Genomic DNA, 12974 nt, shown 5'->3' on the forward strand with positions numbered 1-12974 from the left:
AGCTGTTCTGCTAAGCCCTATTTAACCAAGCTTTATATGATAGGATGTATCTATTCTGGTCTCCTTTTTGGTTGGATCCACTTGGGAATTACAGTCATACATTAACTTGACGTTGACATGCTCATTCAGGTAAACCAGCCACCATAATCTATGGAAAAACACATTTGTTAAAGGGAGCACAAAATCTCACCACCACTACTTCTTCCCTATCCCTTCTCTGGTTTCAACTAAGGATGAGCTTCTGGGAGCAACAGGGAAAAGGCAGTGGTGGGTTAGGATCCCTTTTCATTCAGAAAGCCTCTTACCCCCAGTGGTCACCAAGTGTTGACCATCCAAATTAAATTTGTAAGCTGACAGATGCTGGCTGATGAAAACATCTGCCCTTTAGAAATTTGTCATCAAAGCTATTCAAGATATAGGTCAATAACAAAAGAAGAACTTTATGAAATTCAAAGATGGAAGCAAAGTGTCAAGAATATACACACAATGTAGGATTTTAAAATTGCTTTGACATCATAGCAACACTGAGAAATAAGAAAATGTTAAGTGTTTTCGTTTTCTTGTTACTGCATTTTCTACCTTGTCCAAATGACCACAGAAAATCTGTGGCAGAGAAGCAGTGATTAGATCTACTGCCATAAGCAACACCAGCATGTAGACAGTCTTGGGGTATCACGGAAAGGGAAGGTCAAGGGAGGGCCAGGGGATATCTGGGCCCACGTGGTTTTGGCAGCTCTTTTAGGGCGGGAAACTGATTAGAACTGGACAGATTTGTGACATAGTAGTTGGGGTTGGTGGGCACAGTGAGACCAGGTCCTCAGGGAGCCTTGATAAGGAAACTTGTCTGATACGGGGGCTGTGGCCCAGGTGAGCCATCTGTGTTCCCATTATGAGAGATGGCTACTTAGATGAGCAAACTGTCAGGTTAAATTATTTCTTCAAACAAACAGTGAAGTTATTTATTGCTTTACAAGCTTATCTTCCAGGGCAGGATTTTTCTGGAACAAATAATTAGGTCTCGGTGGTGTCAGTTCTCAGCCCCAATAGTTCAGCTCTGTGTATGCAGGTGCTTTCTGTTCTCATCTGCAACCCAACATCTGTTTGGTTTACCCAACACTCAGGGCTTTGGCCTGTTTGATTCCATTTCCTCCTCCTCCTCTTTAAAAAAAAAAAATATTTTAGACCTCCTTTGTTGCTCTCTGCTCACTTGGCTCTTTCTACATCTAGGTGGTCTGTTGACATACATTTTATTTCTTCTACAGGCTCCCTGCCTGACTCATTTATGCTTTCTCTGGTAGCCCCTTGCTATATGCATAGTAGACATACACTAGAAAGTTGTTTGATAAAGAATGAATAAATAGTTGGTTGGAATTCACTCCTGCCAATAATAATAATAATATTTGTTATCATTTGTAAGATTGAATGTTTCTGATTGTGTCTCATTATTGATGAGACTGATTCTTCTGCAATCCCACATCAGAAGACAGATCACCTTGTAGACCCTAGGGGTTGACCCAACAGGGGCACTGGAATTAATACAGCAGCTGCAATAAACCAGAAAATATCCATCTGCATGAATTTTGATCTAAATTATGAAGTCACAAACATCTGAGCTTAATATACTCTATTTTGAGCTCCTAGAAGAGACTTTGTGTGTTTCTTGGAGAGTAACTGCTTCATCTACAAGTGAGAAATTGAACAAATAATATTTCATGGCTTGTTTCAGCTTATTCTGAAAGCTGCAAAATCTACAAATTTTCATGCTATCCTACTCGGATAAGCTATGCCTATTAATATACTGGTTATATTAGAAGGTATTCCTTCTTCAAACTACATTCACGCTCATATATGTTTATAAACTCAGGCCTATAAGCTATTGAATTTTTTTTTTTTTTTTTTTTTTTTTTTGAGTTGGAGTCTCACTCTCGCCCAGACTGGAGTGCAGTGGCCGCTCCCGGCCACCGCAGCCTCGACCTGCTGGGCTCCGGTGATCCTTCCACCTCAGCCTTCCAAGTATCCAGAATTACAGGCATGCGCTACCACGCCCGTCTGATTTTTTCATTTATTGTAGAGATGAGGTCTCGCTGCCCAGGCGGGTCTTGAACCCGCGGGCTCAGGCAATCCGCTTACCTCAGCCTCCCAAAGGCGCGGGATTGCAGGCTGAGCCACCGAGCCCGGCTAGCTATTGAATTTTTATTCATTTTTTTCCCAAGGTTATCTTTAGATATACTTCAAAGCTTTCATGTAGAATTTTTTATTATGAAACGTTACATTCAGATGGATATAGAAAATAGCATATTAAATGCCCATGTACTTACTACCCAGCTTTGCTAACCCATTCAGGTAAATTAATTTTTCTCTGCCTCTATTTCATCATCTTTAAAATGGGAATAATAATAGTTCCTACTTCATGGGGTTGTTGTGAGAATTGAATGAATTTTATGTAAAACATTGGGCACTTTGTACATAGTAAGTATTATAGACGTGTTAGCTTTTATTTTTAACAATTATTAGAATACACTTAAAAGACAGATTTGAATCCCCACCCCCACCCCCCACTGCATAGTCCTGTTTCTCTGTCTCCTTCCCTTGAATTGCATACACCTGAGTGGTGTTTATCATTTACATGCATTATTTTATAGTCTTAGTACATTTGTATGTCTCCATATTGGTTAGCAGATTTTCTAAACTTTATATAAATGATATTGCACTGTGCATTCACTACAGCCACATTTTTCTTTCTCGAATTCATGGTTTTGAGATGTATCTATTTCGGTATTACTTCACTTTAGCTAACTCACATGCAAGCTCTGATGAGGGATTCTTGTCTGTTTTTATTTTGTCACTGATGTGCCCTAACAGTGCCTGTCATAAAGTAGATGCTCAGTGGGTAATATTTTGTCCTTCTCCCATTGATGGTCATTTCAGCTGTTTCCTTTTGTTGTTGCTCTTATTACAAGCAGTGTTGTGGTAAATATTCTTGGGCATTTCTCCTCATATAACTGTGCAAGTTTCTCTATAATATATACCTACAAGTAAATTGTTAGGTGAAAGCTAAATATTATATCGTCAAGATTCTTTTTAAATGGTTTAGGATATCTCGGGGCCCATCAAATGCTGGCTATTGAAAAGGAATGCATTAATAATTCTTTGTAGACATAAATAAAAAAAACTTATCAGCAGAGAGACATTATTAAAATAAGCTTGGCTTTGTGTATCAAAGTGATAATGCTTTGAATTTGGCTCTGTAAAGTCCTACTGCTGACTTTGAAAGCAATTGCTCGGACAAGATGCTCTAGTGAATTTTCCATGGATGTTATTAACGCCTGGTTCTTAGACTAATTCAGAAATGACTGCTTCAGCAAAGTGCATGGAGACCCTAATCAACCTGGCTTAGCTAGAGTGCCAAGGAGCCCATCAAATCCATTCATCGCTGTGGCCCAGCCTATAGCGGTGGCCCACCCTGTCCGGCTTGTACTCAGAGGTCATTGCTCAGTCTTGCTGCATTGTCTTTGATCACACTGAATCATCATTTATTTTTGATGCCATTTCATCATTAGTCAGTTTCCTTTTCTAAGTTGTACTTAGGGGAGAAATAGAAGGTTTCTGTAATTGTCAAGCCTACATTAGGGATTCTAAGCTATAGCCAAGAGAGAAATTAATCCTCAAAGCATTTCACACCAAACAGCAGCAATCTGCAAATTGCAGATTATTTGTGTCATGTGGCCAGTGCTAGCAGCACATCAGAGAGCTGAATCCATTTCAATTTTTATCCCAAGCCTGGGTGCTCACGGTTTTCCATTGAACCCAAAGGATATCACAATTGTCCCTGTGATGATTTGCAAGGAAATTAAAAGAAAAAATAGTGATTGAGGACTCATGTGGTTTTTAATGCCTCTCAATGGAATATATTTTCCAAATGAGTTTTCCCTATGTTACAGCATGGTTACTAGGAAAATTCAATAAAAGCTTTCTGAAAAAGTTGTAGTTCAAAGGTTTTCTTTTTGTTTGGGGATTTTTAAAAATAACAATCAGTGACTTTGTGGAAGTGATCCACAACTTTGTAACGTATTTTCATTGAGGAGATTTCAAAATAGATTATAAAATAATCATCATGGTATAACAGCAGAATGAAAGTCAACATTGATTATTATTATTATTGATTATTGATATTAACTGAAATTAAAGGCCCAGTTTCAAAGTTATCCTTCAAAAAATAAGATTCAGTTCTCTCTTCATATCCTTTTTTTTTTAGATTATAAAACAGAGTTTATTTTAAAACTAAATTAGAGAGAGAATATTCACCTAAAGATCGTGGAGGGAGCCAAACATTAAGAAAACATGGCCTGGTCATAGCTCAAAGCTATGGCCACCCATAGCTTAGCAAGGTAATGACCCCTTCATATCCTTTTTTAACGAATTGTCTTATTCATTTTGAATACCAAACAGGCAATTTATTTTTATTTTTATGATTTGCTCAGATTTTCAGGAACCATATGCAAGTGGAGAGCAAAGCGCTTGATAACAGGGAAAACATCACAGAGGCACACGAATCTCTGAGCATAGCATCAGGACAGTACAGCTCAAGATAAAATTCTAGGTCAGATTATCCAGGAAGAAAGAACAGGCTTTATAAGTTGAGTCCAGGACAAGGAAGGAGGGAAAGATGGTGGGAGAAGAGCAGACCTTCATGGAGGAAGACAGCGTGACATTCACAGATAAAACACCCCACCCAATTTCTGGGTCTTATGATTCCTCGAGCAGAGGATATTTTCCATATTAAAAAGGACAGAAAAACAATTTATGGAAGAGCTTGTGCTTAAGAAAAGTGAGGACAGTATAGGGCACATACAAATAGTTTACGTGCTTGTATATCTTCAAACACTTCTCTGGATAGCCTCAGAGTCACTGCCAGGAATTGTTGAGATACCCTAGATGAGGAGATCAGAGTTCAGAGTTCTGGAGATGTTTTTTTTCTTTTCAAAATGAGGAAAGATGTAATCTGAAAAAATGGGAAAGCAAGAGTTTGGTATCAGCTTCAGTCATTAACCACCAAAAGAAAAAATAATAATAATGTGAGCACTTGTAAAGGAATATGGAATTACTTTGAGTCAACATGGGTTTCCCCAAAATGAATGCAGAAGAGCTCACTTGTAAGGAAGATGATACTTCGAAGGGCTTGGAAAGATTGGATATGGTTCCATGACTCAAATCTAAAGCTAGTACTGTATTCTTTATTTGCCTGGTCCTTTTTTTTCCTCCCTGCCAGCTCCACTCCTCCACTAACTTCTTCCTTTCTCCCTGCACTAATGCATGCTGTATGCCTGTCTTGCAACGCTAGTTTTGCTATTTTTAAGCTCTGTCTTCACACTAAGTTTATATCTGTCCATTTCCACACTGATGTTCCTGTGATGAGCACAGTTTACACATACCCCTCCCTGGCCTTCCTAAATATCTTGAACCCTTACAACTCTTCTGTTCTAACTAGATGCTACATATATCCTTGTTTGTTATATTTTATTGCACCTACCAGGTGTTTCAAGTAATTATCTAGTCTTCTGTTAAAGATGTTTACATTTGAGCTATCATTAACATCAATCCTTTTACTTATATCTTAGAGAATGCAAGAATACAAATTCTAAAGATAAGCTAATTTTAAATTCTGTTTCTCATTTTGCCTAAAATTAAAATGAGTCAAAGCCATTTTTCTCAAATTTGAGTGACATAAAAGACCACTTATAAAGAAAAAAATCCTGTAAATCATGGAAGGTTGAATTTTTTTAGATAATGTTTCTTAAATATGCCTTGATATAAACCAAGATATAAATATGTTATACATGTACCGCAAGGAGTCTCAAGTAAAAACTTATAAATGAAATTTAACTGAAAGTACAAAACCAAAATATCCAGATTAACTCTGTGAATTTAATATGGCAGATGCTGTCATTTTTCTGACACTAAACCAACTTTTGGGATCCAAACAGAGCCATGACTAGTTGACCCTGGTCCTTCTCAGCATGCCTGGGACCCTAAGCTTCAGGCTGCCTCTGTTTCTTCACCACCTCCCCCTGGAACTCTCTCCCTCATACATGTGGTCACAGACCATGAGACATTGCTTGCTGGGGACACACTCTTGCATTCTATCTGCTGCTGTTCTTTTCTCATTCATTTCAGAAAACTGAAATATAATGACTTCCTACCAAAGAGCTCTCAAGCACAGGAACTAACCTGAGACTGAATTTGTATAGCAGGTTTGGGTAGAGTTGCCACCCATCAAATGATCCAAAATATACCTTTATTAATTGTTTAGATAATCGTCGGAATAGTAGCCTCAAAATCAGCAACTTCTCAAAAAGAACCTTTAGTCTGCAAGTCTTTGTGGCCTCCAGTAGGGGAAACACTCATGTCAAGTATCTGTTTTTCATTTGGGGGATCTGGCTTTCTTCCTCTACAGTATCAGATGTGCCTGTGGTGAATAATTTATTAGGTTTTCCAGCAAAATACTCACCTCAGGATTTTCTTTCTTTTTTTTTTTCTTGAACTATTCGTAAGATGGTGACATCACCTGTTTATATTTTTGTTTAAATTTTGTTACATTTTTTAAAACCTTTTTTACTGCCTCAGTAAACATTTATGAACCACTTTCTCAAAGTATGAAAAGTTATATAACACAGACTGAAACTATGTTCCAGCACTTTACATGACCTCATAATTTCAGAAATGGAGCTAGCCCAGCATGTTAGTCAGGGTTCGCCACAGAAATAGAACCAATAGGATATATAGAGAGATATCTAGAGGAGGAGATTTATTAGGGGAAACTGGGTCACACGATTATGGAGGCCAAGAAGTCTTACAATTGACCCCTCTCTTCCTTTTGTTTTATTCAGGCCTTCGATCCCCTCAGTGAATTGGATGATGCCTACCCACACGTTGGTGAGGGTCGATCAACTTTACTTAGCCTAGTAATTCAGATGCTAAGATCTTCTGGAAACACCCTCATAGACACACCCAGAAATAGTATTTCACCCAATATCTGGGCATCCCTTAACCCAATGAAGTTGACACATAAAATTAATCACTGCATCCAGTCAAATTCCTCTCTAAAATATCCTACTTAAGTATTCATTTAGTCTTCTGTTTAAAAGTCTCCTGTTACAAGTTTATAAGGCAATTTATTTCATTTTTCTGTTGGTTTGACTTCTACCTTATAGAACAATGCACAAATCTCATCTCTCTTGCAAAGGACAGCATCTTCACCTGTGTGAAGATAAGTTTTAGCATTCCTCAGTGCACCATCCTCCAGACAAACGCCCTCAGTGCTTCTGGCAATTCTTTCATCTCATACTGAGCAATATGAGAAATGACTCTATAATTTATTTGATATGTTCTGCATATGATCCAATGTCCTTAACAGACACTTCAACAGATTGTGTAATCCATAGGTCTCATCCCAACGATACAGGTTTTTATATCAATTTTGTTTCCAGAGTTAATAGTATAAATAACTATAGCCTAATACTGAGAAATAATTCATGCAACATATTTTAGATAATACTAAGCATGCAGTGGCCTAAATTGTACATATATGTGTATATATGTGTGTATATATCTATACACACACACACACGTAAACAGGGGGTGTCAGGGGTTAGGGACACCAAGCTCCTTCCCCCTCTGCAATAAAAAAAAATCTATGTTTAATTTTTGAACCTTCAAAAACTTAACTACAAATAGCCTACCACTGACCGGAAGCCTTATTGATAACATAGTTGATTAACACACATTTTGTATGTCCTACGTATTATATACTGTATTCTTATAATAAAGTAAGCTAGTGAAAAGAGAATGTTATTAAGAAAAGTATAAGGAAAGGAAAATATATGTATTATTCACAAGTGGAAGTGGATCGTCATAAAGGTCTTCCTTCTCATCGTCTTCCTGTGGACAGGCTCAGGAGGAAGAGGAAGAGAAGGAGTTAGTCTTGCTTTCTCGGGGGTGGCAGAGGTGGAAATGGACCCATACTTCCCAAACCCATGTTGTTCAAGAGTCACCTGAATATATAATGTTTATATATTTTGCATGTTATGTATAAATTATTATTATATCTATATTTAGGCCAATATATCTATAAATTATATATTATTTATTTACTTATTTTATTTTACAACTGAAGAAAGGAAATGTGAAAGCCTGAGAGACTGGGATTGATTGGGTAGAACAAGAAAGTTGTGGGCTCCAGGATCGCTAAAGCCTTCCCTCTGGATCCTTCTATAAGACACCCTTTCCAAATTCTATTGCAGGGTCTTATGGGTCTTGACTAAAGCATCTTGACGAAACCAGACATGGTACTAAACTTCAGCTGAATCCTATGAAGACAGTATGCCTTCCTAGGACTGCCCTCGTTCCATTTTTAATTCCTGATGGGCAGGACACTGGCTTTGAGGATGAGGAAGCAGCATGTGATTAAGAGCCTATGGTCACCAAATCTCCTACTCTGGCCCCACAAATCCTGGCTCTATATTAGGGACAAGTGACATACCAGATATGTTTCTAAGGACCAGAAGTGATGTGACATTGTAAGGTCCTGCAAAAGTCAGATTATAATCAAGAGGGGAGGAAAGACTTGGCCAGGGTCACACTCAACTCGTTCCTAGAGTTACAGTTGGAGGCCAGGCAATGGTCAGAGCTTGTGTGAAGGTCTGGCTTTTCCATGATTAGTTAGACGTGTTTGTAGGTTCACACCTGCATCCTTCCTAATGCCAGCATTGGCCGTTGATAGTTATGACTGTATGTAAGAGCATCTCACTGCTCGGACTGAGAATGACGTGTTTGTGATTACTTCCTCTCCAACAGCTGGCTGTCCCAGTTCCTTGATTAAAGAGCTCCATCACTTCAGGATTCTGGGAGAAGAGCAGGTGAGTTAGCATCTCAAAGGATGCGTCAGACTGTCATAAAAGCTAGACGCTAATGAGACAGTTGAGGCTCTCCCTGGGGAGGAGGAGTGTGTCTCCTGACCCTTGGTGCCCTGAAATGGGGCAGAAAACCATGCTGGAGATATGTGTGAGGGTACTTTTTCCCTCTTCTATCCATCAGACCTGACAGGTTATTAATTGGTACATCTGCTATCTGCCAGTGCATTTCATCACAGGACTCGAGCCGTAAGCAGGCACTGCATAGTGGCAGATGAACAAACAAATAAATGCTGAGATGAATTATGCCTGCAGGGTCGATAGTCATAGACATGGCCGATCTGATGTCTGTGGGTAGATGCGAAACTCTTTTCAACAGATTTTTGTGCTTTGTGTGTGCTGTCTATGTTTCACGGCAGCCGCTTCCTGTTTGAAAGGAACATGTGACTTATGTACAAAGGATGGCCCATTTAAAGTAGATTATTTAAATGCTGTGTTTGTGCTCAGTGAGCTATGTCATATTTTAAATAGATGTGCTAAGTAAATAATTCAGGGTGCTAAGTATTATATATATGCACACACACATATACTTTTGACTGCCTAAAAATCCAGCTCTTAATTCTTATATGGAATTACAGATTCTGTATTAGTGTGTTAAATCTAGGTGTCAAGTTACCCATGACATACTTGCACTAAATAGTTGGCAACATGGTGTTTGACCTGACTTATACTCTGTCATTTTTGCTCCCAAAGAGTGTGTCAGCCTATCCTGATAGGCAGCATGCAAATGGAATGTACTCGTTCAGTTTTGTCAGTGAGTTTTTTGGTTTGTGTGTTTTTGTTTGGTGTGTGTATTAGGCAAAGTGCAATTGCCCATTTCCAGTGCAAGACTAAAAACAGAAAGGGGTTCATTAGGAGAAGAGAAGAAACTGGGATCATTTCCACATCTCTGAATTGGCAAGTTACAGAATTCTGCCTTGATTTTTTTCCTGTTGTGAATTTCCAGAATAGCAGACGTAATGCTTATTGAAATTTAAGCAGAAGCAGTCATCCTGCATTGCAGGTGAAAGTTGATCACTGACTCTCCCAAACATGCCTACATAAGAAGACACCTGGATCTCACAACCATTTTCCTGTGAAAGCCGGAAAGACTTCTTAAAGCAAAAATCACCGATTGTTACCCAGACATTTCTAAACAGATAATGGAGACTTCTCTTCTAACTTGTACCAACATTTGCAAATTTTGTTTTAGCGGCACTGGGTAATTAGTGGGGGGAAAAGCCAACGGTAATCACCTCTTTAGCTTTGCGTAAAAGTCAGGCCACTTTGCATTCTCCTAGAAACTTAGTTGAGCCATAATCAAAATTAGTATTACTCTGATTAGTTATGGCAACGTAGTGCATCACCGCAATATTGATCTTGATTTCCTGAAAAGCACATTTCTTTTCTTCCTTTTTTCCTTTGGCGAGTGCTTACTGAGCTCAGCTGTGTGCTGTATACTGTTCTAGTTGATCAGGACAGAGGGATGAAAAGAAAGCTCCATCAGGCTTGTATTCTAGTTGGGGAACACTATACCTTATACACATAAACACATTCATTATGTTAGATGGTTACTATTGCCATGGGAAAAAAGATAAAACAAAGAAAATAGTAAATGCTGGGTAAAGAGTGATATTTTATATAAGGTGAGCAGGTTGATAGGTGAGTAGCTGAAAAGGTGTCAGGGAAGCATCGTGGTGACATCTGGGAAAGGAGCCTCCCAGAAAGCAGACAAAGCAGGTACAGAGACTCTTAAATGACTATGTGCCTGACCCCCACAAAGTTGCCCAGAGGCCAGTGTAACTGGGGGAAGGGGAGAAGGACTGAACAAAACAAAGAAGAGGCTAGATTGCATGAGGTAGGGCCAGAATACAGTGGGAAGAAATCCAAGGAAGAGTTATGGGCTAGAAAGAAGAAAGCATTTCTAGGAAGAGGAGTGATGATCTGTGTCCTACACTCTGCAGGTAAGACAAGGATGAGAAATGGTCATCTGAATTCACAACATGGAGGTCTTGGTGACCTTGCCATAGACAGTGAGGGTGAAAGCCTGCCTGGAATGGGTTCATGTGACAGGGGAGCAGAGAAGTAGGTGATTGCAGATAAAGGCAACTTTTTAGCTTGGCAAAGGGAGAACTTAGCTGTAAAGGAAAGCAAAGAAATGAGGCAGCTGGTGGGGGGGGTGGAGATCAAGGAAATATTCTTTTTATTGTGCAAATTTGCAGTATGTCTATATGCTAGTGAGAATGATTCTGTAGCAGTATTGGGAGATTAAGGATGCAGCAGGGAGAGGGGAAAATTCAAAAGCAGTGTCCTTGGACATAGGCTTGGCCTTGGACAAGAGAGTAGGCAGTTCAACCTGGGGCAGTAGAGAAGATGGAACATGCGGACATCCATAGGAGTGTAGGATTTGGTGCCAGCCTTTCCAAAGGTTGCTGTTGGTTGTTTCTCTTTTCTTAATGACACAGGAAGCCAGGTCATCAGCTGGGAACGAAGATGGGGGAAGAGTCTTCCAGGGAAAGGAAAGGGTAATGAAATTGTCATTCAGGAGGGTGGTGAGGGAACAGACTTGGGAAATGAATGGATCTGGAGTGAGATCCAATCCCCTGGGGTGTTTTTCTGTCTCATTCAACTGTGTGGACACAGATGCAGAAAAGGCAGGGAGTTCAATTTAACCAGCACTGAGATTTTGCCGTCTAAGCAAGTGTAACAAAAATGGGAAAGAAACAAAGGGGGTACTGTGGCTCTAAGGGAGTGATTATAATGACTGACCATGAAATTTCAGCTGGACAAGCAGAAGAGTGAGATGAGAGAGAGACTGGGAGAGCTGGTAGGAGCAGTTAGTCACAGATCCCAATGGGCTCAAAGAACTTTTGGAGTCTAGGTACGCTAAGGTTTAACTGAAAGAAAAATGGGTGTTGGTAAAGAATAAAATACTTCAAATTAAGGTCATGGAGAAGGTGCATGATCAGCAATGATAAGGCCAAGGGGAGGCCCAGAACTGTTGAGTGTCTGAGTTAAGATGGAGGATGAGGTGACTGCAAAAGTCAAAGTCACGGGCTTGCGAAGTCAGGGTGTTGGGTGCATTATTCATGTATACATCGAGATCTTCCAGAATTGTGAACTGAAGATCTGAGAAATGAGGAAGAGGGAGATAGAGGGGGAAAGGGAGTATGGGGAGAGAGTAAGGGAGGGAAAGAAAAAGGGAGACAGAGGGGAGAAACAGAGGGAAAGAGAGACAGAGGGACAAAGAGGGAGAGAGTAAGAGAGAGAGAGACAGGGAGGGAGAGAGAAAGAGAGAGGAGGGTAGGGAGGGAGAAAGAGACAGAGAAAGAAAGAGGGGGGAGAGAGGGAAAGTGAGACAGAGAGAGAGGGAGAGTGGGGAAAGGGAGAGAGAGAGAGAGAGAGATGGGCGTCTTGGCAGCCAACTGCAAAAGGAGAAATAGAGCACAGTGTAGCCTGAAGGCTTGAAAATCAAAGCGCTAGGGTTTTAGAATGAGAAAGAAAAAGTGTTCTTCTTGGAACACTGCAGGGCAATGCTTGGTGGTACTAGGGTTGCAGTAGCAAAAACATTTGAGGGAAGGTAGTGTTCTCAGTGCGAGTCTGTTTCGGTTAGGGAAGAATATAAGAAAAACATTGAAAAGCAGATTGCAGCTACAGGGCAGTCGCTCTTGACTGTGAGTTTCCCAAGCATGGGGGGCAATCTCAGGAGTCTGGGCAGCTGGAAGACATGGTGGGGTAGGGAAATACAGGCCGAATGTGGGGCTTGGGGTCAGCCCAGTCAGGTGGCACATGAGTCAGCCATTCTTTGGTGATTGATCTAAACAGGACATATCAGTCAGGAACATTTATATTCTGATGATTCATGACAGGACCTAGTGGCCTCAAGACAGATGGGGACATGAGGCTCCAAAGAGGAAGCAGAGAGTTCCAGTCCCCATCAGGAGCAGGTGAAACTCAGGATCTCACTGGATGCTTGAGACAACTTTGTTACTTGATAAAATACAATTTTTATCTTAATGTATGTTA

General features: G+C 40.0%; 1 protein-coding gene across 2 annotated transcripts in view; it reads left to right on the top strand.

Annotated features, from left to right (window-relative positions):
* The window catches only part of PRKN (parkin RBR E3 ubiquitin protein ligase), a 432771-nt gene that overhangs the window by 217009 nt on the left and 202788 nt on the right, over positions 1-12974 (top strand). The window contains exon 2 of one of the 2 annotated variants that reach the window (XM_021713410.1): positions 8854-8915. The exons of the other annotated variant lie outside the window; for it this stretch is intronic. The gene's annotated coding sequence lies outside the window, so the exon portion shown is untranslated. The remainder of the gene's footprint in view (positions 1-8853; positions 8916-12974) is intronic. 2 annotated transcript variants of the gene reach the window in all.

This window comes from Carlito syrichta, unplaced genomic scaffold, assembly GCF_000164805.1.
Source record: "Carlito syrichta isolate Samal-C Ts95f unplaced genomic scaffold, Tarsius_syrichta-2.0.1 Scaffold304521, whole genome shotgun sequence".
NCBI lineage: Eukaryota > Metazoa > Chordata > Mammalia > Primates > Tarsiidae > Carlito > Carlito syrichta.